Genomic DNA, 11,392 nt, shown 5'->3' with positions numbered 1-11,392 from the left:
TAAACAGCAAAGAGCAATAGATACGTATTGTGCAAGTAGGACGCACACTACTATCTGACTGGAGAGGAAACACCCATATGTGGTTCCTCTCCAAGTTCTTGCCACAAAGTTGAAGGCACACCGTGGTATCGGACGTATTTGGATGCGGTGGCATCCAATTCTCCCTTCACTTGAACTAGGGGACCTGTTCCAGCATAGCGATGTCCCTGTGCGCAATGAAGATGCATGGATTGGTGTGGAAGATCTCCTGCTATAGAGTTTTCAAACCTATTGGACACCTTTGAGATCAATGTAAACGCTGACTGCACCCCAGGTCTCTGACTGATCTGACTAAATCTCCACAAATCTCCACAAGCACAGTCCGAATTCTAGCAGAACATCTTCCCAGAAGAGTGGAGGTTATCATAGCAGCAATAGTGTGTGTGAGTGTGTGTGTGTGTGTGTGTGTGTGTGTGTGTGTGTATTACCATGATGAGTCAAAGCAGTCAAGCCCAGGTGAGCAATTTATTTAAGCTAAATAGACTGCATATTTTGACAGTTGTTTTCACACACACACCCACACACACACACACACACACACACACAATATGCTATCAGTAAGAGTAATGGGTTTTTGAAGTGAAAATGTCATTCTTTGTCAGTAAACATTATATATTACCATGACATCATCAACATGAGTAAATAAACAGCTTATTACCAAAGTTAAAACAAGTGGAACTGCTCTTGGAAAATACTTTTGACACACTCCAGGTTGAAAGAGAAAAAAAAATAAAAAAAGGCACAGTGGGTTGTCAGTGATTCATTTTTCTTCCAGCGTGGCAGAATTTTATTTATTTAATAACTTTTTTTTCCCGTCGCCTCTCCTGGACAGATGGCTTGTAACGGAAACGGCACGACACCCGGTAATCATATGTGCAATAAACGCTGCTGGTTAAGATCCTGCGGCTCGCGTACAGATGGCATTCAGATTTCGCTGCCTCCGACTCCGTGAACGCGGACTGAACCACCAATAATTTTCGGGGCGGGGCTCCGTGTGAGGCGTGCCAACCTTCACGTCACACCTGATGTGGAAAATTGGATAGTGGAAATAATGGAGGCAGCGTATGTGATGTTGTTTCGGAAGTCCAGGACCGATTTCGATGAATCAGTCTTAAGCTTCAGATCAGAGCTCATCAAACTACAGCCCCACATTTGGAACGGCCCTCAGAACAATGCCAGAGAGATATTTTATTTTAAATGTTTTACTCATATCAATCTGCATTTGATAATAAATTGTAGATTTCAAACTAAACTTTCCAGTAGTTATTAACATTGAGAGTGTTGATTTATTCATTCATCTGCTAAATGCCATAAATCTATCAATCAATCAATAAACCAATCAATACCCTCCACTCTTCTGGGAAGATGTTCCACTAGATTTTGTGGAGATTTTGTTCCCATTCAGCCACAAGGAGGTAAAATGTAAAATCCGGTACTGGTGTAGGTGAGGTGAGGAGGTCGGGGTGAAGCGAGTGTTCACTTTCACACCAAATGTTGTTGAATAGGGTTGGGGGTCAAAGCTCTATAGCAGGTCCCTGAGGATCTTTTACCTCCACCCATGTAAAGCATAAGTGTATGGAGCTTGCTTTGTGCACAGGAGGATTGTCATGCTGGAACAGTTCTGGGTCTTCGTGTTTAAGTGCAGGGAAAATTCAAGTCTGTGGTAACGGTTTGGGGAAGAAACCACAAATATCTGAAAAAATCATACACAAAAGTTCATGACCCTGATTTTGCTCTGTTATGATCAGGTGGTCACACTGGATCAGGAAAACATAAACAACATGACTTTGCTCATCTCTATTAAAATAACAGCTTTGCTACTTGTAGCGATTCTGTTCCAGATTTGTCTACAGACAGTTTGTTCTCCAAGCGACGTAGAAGAAAACAGGAAGAAGACATATGTGTTGGCTGTTATGGTTGTCAAAGTTCACCCCTCATTTACCAGGACAGATGCTGAAATCTCTCCGTTCCTCCCCGAATGGCAATTAAAGGCTGAGATAAATGAAATCAGCTGTCGAAGCCACACAGGGGTCGGGCGCCGTATGTTTGCCGATCCGGATTAACCTGCATCGCTACATTCGGAATTAAAGTGAAGAATTTCAAAGGTTTCAGTGACTTTTCTGACTCTGAATGTCAGCCATGATGCTTTTTACTCCTTTGCATGTCTGATATCAGGAATTCAAAAACAACTGTTCGATTTAATGGCGTGCACGGCGTCGAGAAATATCGCACGAACTGCGAACGATGAAAGCGCGGCCACTTTTTTATCCTCGTGCATTTGAGTTAATGAACGGAAGTTAATTGACCATCTGTCTGTTGTTTGAATAATAGATGCCTGATGGACATGCTGCGCTGAGAGAAAAGAGAGAAGAGAGAGAGAGAGAGAGAGAGAGAGAGAGAGAGAGAGAGAGAGAGAGAGAGAGAGAGAGAGAGAGGAGGAAAAATTTGTTATTTGGCCATCTGAAGGCTGGAACGCTCAAACAGACTGATGGGGTGATGGTCACGTCAAACATTTGGCAGGAGAGGAAGTGGGACTTTGATTAGATATCTAAAGAAAGGGTCAGAGAGGACAAATAAAACAGGAAAACAGCATTACTGAAGCTAGCAGAATACACGGCTTTCCAAAATGTGCCACTTTTGTTCTATCCCTTTTGGCCTTATTTCATTGTACAAACTTGGGGGATGTGACTGGTGGCCATCTTGCAAACACGTAGCAGCTAACAATGTTCTTATTAAAATAAGCACATTATCAACAAATATGGCAGAAATTAATATATTTAGTGCAACAGCCATACATATTTTCAATGAATCTTCTGGTGAGTAAAATATTTGTCAAAGTTTTGCCAAATTGTTCACTTTCTTGCAGACATTCGCAACTGTTCTGCATTTACTACAGCACTCCATGCACGATCACAACTCACCATTGCTTCCACTAACCAATCAGTTATCTCCACAAATAAAATTTAACTAATCTCCAGTATTTTCATTTACCAAGCACTAATTCCCGCTACATTTCACACGTATGCCTTCAGTGGTGTCCTACCCGAATCAATCCACCTCTTTATCCCATCATTATGAAACCATCTACATTATAGCTAACAGAAATAATCAATATTATAGAGAAATGCAGTAGAACAGAGCGCTGGAATCTCATACAGTGAGAATGAATGTCATCACCAAAGCAAGAATCCCAATGAACACAATTCAACACGTCTCCTTTCACTGTAGCCGCAGCTGCACCTCCACATACATCATCTCTAGTGGAGGCGTTTTAACCTCGTTCAATGACCCTGTTTTTCTCAGCATTTTTTCTGTGTATAAGGTTTTCCTGGGGATTTTAATTGCAAAATTTTGTGTTTTTGTGCAAATTCTAGATTCAATAAAATGCAAAAGTATAAACGGCTCATAAAAAAAATTAACTCGTTTGGACTGTTCTGGACAACTTTTCCTCACAACGTCCAGCTTTTCTTGAAAAATCCATCTTGAAAATATAAATGTATCTGCGACCAAATCAATTTCTTCTCCTCTGTTAGCCGTTGTGTAATGAGAAAAAAAAAAAAAAACAGATAATAAATCCACATGAAAATATTTGAGCTTGTGCAGTTTGCTACAGATGCGGGTTGTGAGCTTTGGCTAGTGCTCTCTCTGACCAATCAAAGGACGTGAAAATGGAGATGTTATTGGACGCCTGCTAGATGCCCCTGGTGTCACCAATTCAAAACCTGATTGGTTAAAGCAACAGCTTGCAGTGTTTATTCTGAAGACCTCACTGCTGATTCCTTTGACACCGGCAACACATGATGTGAGGGCTGAAATCTGATTGGAAAGAAACTCTGACGTAAACATACACTATCTGAAGCAGCACAACTGAAAGAAACGCTATGAAAGGAAAATAATAGACTATTGGAAATAATTTAATACATATTCATGGGCAAAAAAAATATATTAAAACGGAAGTCTGTGATTCTTATAGAGTTTAGACCAGCAGAGAAGGTCTTGGACCTGACAGACCACCACTGATATCCATCGACCAATCAATGATCTCTATTGTTTTCATCAACCAATGACTTTTATTCAAAACATTTTCTTTCTTAAATATGCATTTCTTGATAGAAATAACAAGATTATATTTATTTTATTAAATAAACTGTGTAGTGATCTGACGAAACATGACTTCTTTCTTTACAAAATAATAAAATAAATAAATAAAAACATAATACTATTCTTCAGAAAATCTTCCTCCTTTCTGTAACACAAGAATATGCAAATTCAAATGCAATCATTTGATGGATATGCAAATTGGTCTTTGACACCATCTGGCGTCTTTTGGCGACTCCTCCAGCATGCATTAGATACTTTCCCCTGAAACTAGGAAACCTTGCAATCTAACATATTGCTATAAAGAGGTCAAAATGAAGGTCTGGCTTGACAGGACATGAATTGTGGAATGGGGAATGTGGAAAGCACGAGGGTTTAGTCAATAGTTTGTTCATGAACCCTGGTGACATCATGCTTCATTTTACGAGGCTGGCATGTGCCATTGGCCTGTGGCCCGTGCGATTTTCTATCCTCTTTATCACAGCTGCTAAAATATTCATGCCGCTCAATTTAATCAAGTTCATATTTCATAGTCTGCTGAGTGTCATTTTCTGGCACTGAATCTCGCATCCCGAACCCCGAATTCATCCAACGCTGGCTGACTCCGAGAAGTCGTTCGGATCGGGGGAAAAAAACAAACAAAAACAGATGTCTTGCGTTCTTTCCTGATTCCTTTTCAGTGCTAGCATAATTAGCTTAGCTCATACTGTGCCTCCTTCTCAGGTGGGTCCTGTAATCTCTCTTTAAACTTGCCGATCAGCACGCCGTCTTCTCCATTAGTCTTCATTAACGAGCCATTTGCCTTCGCCGTTCTGTCGTTGTCTCAGCTTCCGATTCCATTAGCTGTGTACAGTGGGACCAGAGCTCGTCGTAGCCTGCTGAAGCTACAATTAGATCACAATTTTTAGTTTCTCAGGCCGAACTGATCCCGCTTGGCTCTGTGCAGTCTCTGTTTAGTCACCTGCAGTGATGGATCTGACTGAGACGATAAATCATTGCAGCTTAAATGAGTCGGAGAGGATGTGTAGAGGGGATATGAATTTCTTTAGCATGGGTTAGGTCCCTGGATGTATCTGGCTTCTGGCTGATTCATGATTATCTCTCTCTCTTTCTCTTTCTCTTTCTCTCTATTGCTCATTTAGGGTTTCCCAGAAGAGATCCCATTTGACGCAGGCAGGTTGGGAATTAAGTCATTTAGATGGACATATTATATTTTAGACCTTGTTTGCATCCATTCATTTATCCCCAATTAACAGCAGGTATGCCATTGTGTATTGCAGCCTACTTCCTGCTTCCTACTTCCTGCTTCCTACTTCTAATCTTTTATTTTAGCTCTATGCTAAGCTACAACTTTATTTCAGCCTGTTACCATCCCACATTTAAAGCTTTTTATTTGCATGACACTTCACTGAAGGGTTTAGTGGTGTGTCTCTGGTTTAACCAAAAAATTGGATCTTAGACTTTGTTTAGATTTTTATATTTCGTAGAGGTTCGTCGGGAGGTTTCTGAAAACATTTTCTGGAACCTTTCCTGACTTCATAATTTTCCATCTGGTTCTTCCCAAAACTGTTACCATAATGTTGGAGGCACACACTGATATCTTTGTGATCTATGATGTCTTTGTATGAGCTAGCATGGAATTGTCCCTTAACTTGAACTAGGAGACCCAAACCTGTTCCATCATCGCAATGCCCCTGTGCACAAAGCCAGCTCAATGAAGCGCTGCGGGGAAGATCTCCTGCTAAAGAGATATATAGAGATCTAACTGGGAATGTCTTTGGGATGAATGTGAATGCTGACTGCACCCAGGCCTCCTCAACTTCTCACCTACATCAGTATCTGACTTTACTAACAACCTTGTGGGTGAATTAATCCCAACAAATATTCACAAACACTCCAAAATCGAGCAGGGCATCTTTACAGAAGAGTGGAGCTTATTATAACAGCAAATCAAATCAAATCAAATCAAATCAAATCAAATTTTATTCATTACATACACATACATACAGGGTATTACATGCAGTGAAATGCTTTATACGACGGTCCGGCATGAGGGGAATAGGGTGGGGAGAAAGAAAAAAGCAGTAAATAAATAAATATAAATAAAGTATAAAGTATAAAAACTATATAAAATAAAATATAAGAATATAAGATATAAAGGATATGTAAAGATATGTATGTGAACAAAGAGAAAAATGTATATACAGCAAATGGGCAGATAGTGTGGATTTGGATATTTATAAAGCACATTATAGTCAGGTGTCTACAAGCTTTTGCCAATTTAGTGTAATTATATATATATATATATATATATATATATATATATACAGTAAGGAAAATAAGTATTTGAACACACTGCTATTTTGCAAGTTCTCCCACTTAGAAATCATGGAGGGGTCTGAAATTGTTATCGTAGGTGCATGTCCACTGTGAGAGACATAATAAAAAAAAAAAATAATCCAGAAATCACAATGTATGATTTTTGTAACTATTTATTTGTATGATACAGCTGCAAATAAGTATTTGAACACCTGAGAAAGTCAATGTTAATATTTGGTACAGGAGCCTTTGTTTGCAATTACAGAGGTCAAACGTTTCCTGTAGTTTTTCACCAGGTTTGCACACACTGCAGGAGGGATTTTGGCCCACTCCTCCACACAGATCTTCTCTAAATCAGTCAGGTTTCTGGCCTGTTGCTGAGAAACATGGAGTTTGAGCTCCCTCCAAAGATTCTTTATTGGGTTTAGGTCTGGAGACTGGCTAGGCCATGCCAGAACCTTGATATGCTTCTTACAGAGCCACTCCTTGGTTATCCTGGCTGTGTGCTTCGGGTCATTGTCATGTTGGAAGACCCAGCCTCGACCCATCTTCAATGCTCTAACTGAGGGAAGGAGGTTGTTCCCCAAAATCTCGCAATACATGGCCCCGGTCATCCTCTCCTTAATACAGTGCAGTCGCCCTGTCCCATGTGCAGAAAAACACCCCCAAAGCATGATGCTACCACCTCCATGCTTCACAGTAGGGATGGTGTTCTTGGGATAGTACTCCTCCTCCAAACACGTTTAGTGGAATTATGACCCAAAAGTTCTATTTTGGTCTCATCTGACCACATGACTTTCTCCCATGACTCCTCTGGATCATCCAAATGGTCATTGGCAAACTTAAGACGTGCCTGGACATGTGCTGGTATAAGCAGGGGAACCTTCCGTGCCATGCATGATTTTAAACCATGACGTCTTAGTGTATTACCAACAGTAAACTTGGAAACGGTGGTCCCAGCTCTTTTCAAGTTATTGACCAGCTCCTCCCGTGTAGTCCTGGGCTGATTTCTCACCTTCCTTAAGATCATTGAGACCCCACGAGGTGAGATCTTGCATGTAGCCCCAGTCCGAGGGAGATTGACAGTCATGTTTAGCTTTTTCCATTTTCTAATGATTGCTCCAACAGTGGACCTTTTTTCACCAAGCTGCTTGGCAATTTCCCCGTAGCCCTTTCCAGCCTTGTGGAGGTGTACAATTTTGTCTCTAGTGTCTTTGGACAGCTCTTTGGTCTTGGCCATGTTAGTAGTTGGATTCTTACTGATTGTATGGTGTGGACAGGTGTCTTTATGCAGCTAACGACCTCAAACAGGTGCATTTAATTTAGGATAATAAATGTAGTGGAGGTGGACATTTTAAAGGCAGACTAACAGGTCTTTGAGGGTCAGAATTCTAGCTGATAGACAGGTGTTCAAATACTTATTTGCAGCTGTATCATACAAATAAATAGTTTAAAAATCATATATTGTGATTTCTGGATTTTTTTTTTTTTTAGATTATGTCTCTCACAGTGGACATGCACCTACGATGACAATTTCAGACCCCTCCATGATTTCTAAGTGGGAGAACTTGCAAAATAGCAGGGTGTTCAAATACTTATTTTCCTCACTGTATATATATATATATATATATATATATATATATATATATATATATATATATATATATATATATATATATATATATATATATAGTGTGTTTGTATATTTAAAGATAAACCCATTACTTAATTTATAATATTGAGTCTGCTTTCACAACCACTTCAGGTTATTTATTTTATATTTTTTAGCTGTACATTATTGAAGTCCATTGATCTAAATTAGGTCATGTGCTTTTATGCCAATTATTTTCTAGCGAGTTCTGGCTCAGCCAATATCTTTATTTATTTACAATCCTCCATACCGTGAAGTGCGTGAATTGAGATCCCCTTCCACAATCACGACATTAGCTTCGTTTTGGAGTCTAAAGATTAATGGTTATTTACAGGTACTGTTTCTTTCAATGACTAAATAAGGATGAAGGTTCATCCTTCAACAGCTCACCGTACATTTAAATAAAACTGAAAGAGCCAGAGACCGAGAATGTGCACCGTGCATCATCAAGACTATATATAATGCTTATGTGGAGCTGTTTCTGATCTGGTTCCTCTGGCTATTCTTAGTGAAAAAGTGGTTCTGTAGGGGTTGGAGTAAGAATCATTTTACAGTCGTTCTCCAGGAGGAGGGTATCACAGAACCCTACACTGATTTCTCTCAGATTTCAGAGAAGCTTTTTAATGCAAAATGTTTATGAAGGGACTCTAGAATTCTCAAAACTACCCAAAAAGCTTTAATGGTTTGCTTCAAGTGAAACCTTTTTACAGGAGATGTGCTTGAATTGCAGGATTTTACTCAAACCCATAATAGAAAACAAAAACTATGCAGTCTTTGGCACCTTCCGTGTGGTGAAGGACGGCTTCGTGGGAGCATGCGACCTCCAGATCTAACGTATGACAAATCAGTCCTCAGACTCAACCTGAGACACAACCTCTCTAAACGAGAAACCTGAACCCAAGCCTCAAAAGTGAGTGGTTCAAGGAGTGGAGATCCAGAATGGGATGCAACCCGCCGCCCTTTTTCAGAACAATGAAGCACGGGTTGTAGCAGCCTGACTCTCTAAACAAGGAGGAGGGAACCACCTCGATGGCCCGTTTCCACAGTAAAGCATGCACCTCCTGTCCCAGGACCAGAGCCTGCACGGGTCCCACCAGGGTGGGACACACCCCGTTGAACCGGGGAGGAGAAGACACGAACTGAATCGCGCAGCCCTTCTTCACAGCACGCAGGACCCCCGAGAGACACCTGGCAGCCCTCCAGACTGACAGAAAGTCTCCACAGGGAGAACCAACCCCTCGGTGCTGGCCCCTGACCCACTCAAAGCGGCTGGAGCGGTGCTCTGCAGCCGACTACACCTCCTGAGAGGCGGCTGATCACCCCCATCCATAGCGATCATACGGGCGGAATACGGGGATTAAACCGCTGGAGAAAGCTACGCCCTGAACACGACCCGTGGCGGGGCTAGCAGACAGTCCTCCTGAACCCGAACGGCAGGAGCAGCGTACTGCGGCTGTTGAAGCCTCCTGAGAGGTGACGGATGACCCCTATCCGCAACGAACTTTCGGGTGGAATAAGGGAGTTAACCGCTGGAGGAAGACAGCGTCCTGAACACCCTGTGGCAGGGCCAACAGACCGACCGACCGGTAGTGCCGGGGAGGGACGGGCACCGTAGCATTAGGTGCACACCGCCCTCCAAGATGCAAGCCATCAGGCTTACGCACCACAGTCCGTACACTAGAGGCGAGGACGAACCTCAGGTCGTCCAGCCCCTCCTCAGGCTTAGAGTGTCGCCAGGGGCCCCTTGGACCTCCCCGCGGGAATCGGGTGGCAACGCTCTCTCACCGGGCTATTTCGCTGTGCCTGGACGTACCAGGGCAAGGCTGCCGCCGAGCAGCCCCATTGAAGCAGCGAGGAACTACCACTGAAACGCCACCGCGGTCTCCTGAACCCGCCAGCAATCGCCCTCACCTACAGCGTCACCAGGTCAGGCCAGGAGGGGTCACCGTGGCGCACAGAAGGAAGCTCACATCATCCTCCATAGCAGGCCAGCCTGGTATGCCTGCAACACACATCGTGTGGAAGCAACCCGCAGCCTGATCTGCCGCGTAGCCCTACCCAGAGCCAAGCGGCTCTTCGTAGGCAAACCGATAGCTGTCATAGATGCAGCACTCAGGGAGAGACAGCTAGCTAGCATCTCCACCACAAGCGGCATCGTCCCGTAGCCGCGCTACTTAGCTCCAATAACATTCGCGCACAGCGAGAAACATCGGAAAAGCATGCACGCACACGGGCCTCCCAGGACCCAGACACCTCTGTGCGCAGATCAGGGAAGGCGCTGAGGCTGTGACACATGGCGCAGGAAATGCTCATCCAGCTCACTGGGTGCGCACTGCTTCTGCTACACGACCGTCTAGATCCAGCTCAGACCCGGCCCGTGCCACGACCTCAAGGAGCTCCACATACAGCACAGGCTGTGAGGAGTCCGCAGGCTGGCCAGCATCCATCATCTCATCCTCCTTGGAGAGAGAGACATGCAACGCCGCCAGGCATGCTTCCCCGAATTTCCCGAAATTTCTTCCACCTCGGAGGAAGAAATACGGAGCACCATGTCACACACGCCGGGAATAGAACCGTTTCCAAACGAGCGCTCTCCCCGGGAAACGGGAGCTCGGCTAGCAGCCGGGAGCGCATAGCCACACGGCTAAAATGCTAACAGCCGATACCTTCGAGAGCCGAAGCCGCGAGGGAGAGCGCTCACCTCAGAGAGCGCTCTACGAAAATTCTCCCACCTCAGAGGAAAAAATACGGAGCACCGCGTCACACGCACCAGAGTAGGAACCGGCAAACGAGCACAATCCCCGAGGAATGGGAGCTCGACTCACAGCCGGGAGCGCATAGCCACACGGCTGAAATGCTAACAACCAAAACCCTTGAGAGCCGACTAAGCATGCTCCTAAGCTAAGCAAACAACACATTGGCTGCGTGTCACCCCCTCGAAATGACCTGCTGTTGTGTTCTAAAAACAACCTTTCATTTGCTAAAAGAAATCTCTCCAACATGGAAAGAGTTTGAAGAGAGAAAAGAGTTTCAGACAGACCTACAAAATCTTTTTTTACAAGGATTTTCCCTTGAAAAGGCCTGCTATATAGAGCCTTTAAGGGCTTGTGTATCACTGATCTCTTCGGATCTAAATGGAACCTTTTTTATAAGGCTATAGAGAGCCACTACTTGCCCCTAACTTCCACGATCAACCACTAAATGTAAATGTTCATCGAAACGATTTCTCGCTTGTGGTTAGAGATTAGATCTGGCTGTCTATCCTGCTTTTCCAGAAGACTACTT

This window comes from Silurus aristotelis (genome assembly GCF_946808225.1).
Source record: "Silurus aristotelis genome assembly, chromosome: 26".
Taxonomy (NCBI): Eukaryota; Metazoa; Chordata; class Actinopteri; order Siluriformes; family Siluridae; genus Silurus; species Silurus aristotelis.
The sequence above is the reverse complement of the archived record's forward strand: the minus strand, read 5'-3'. Positions refer to the sequence as shown.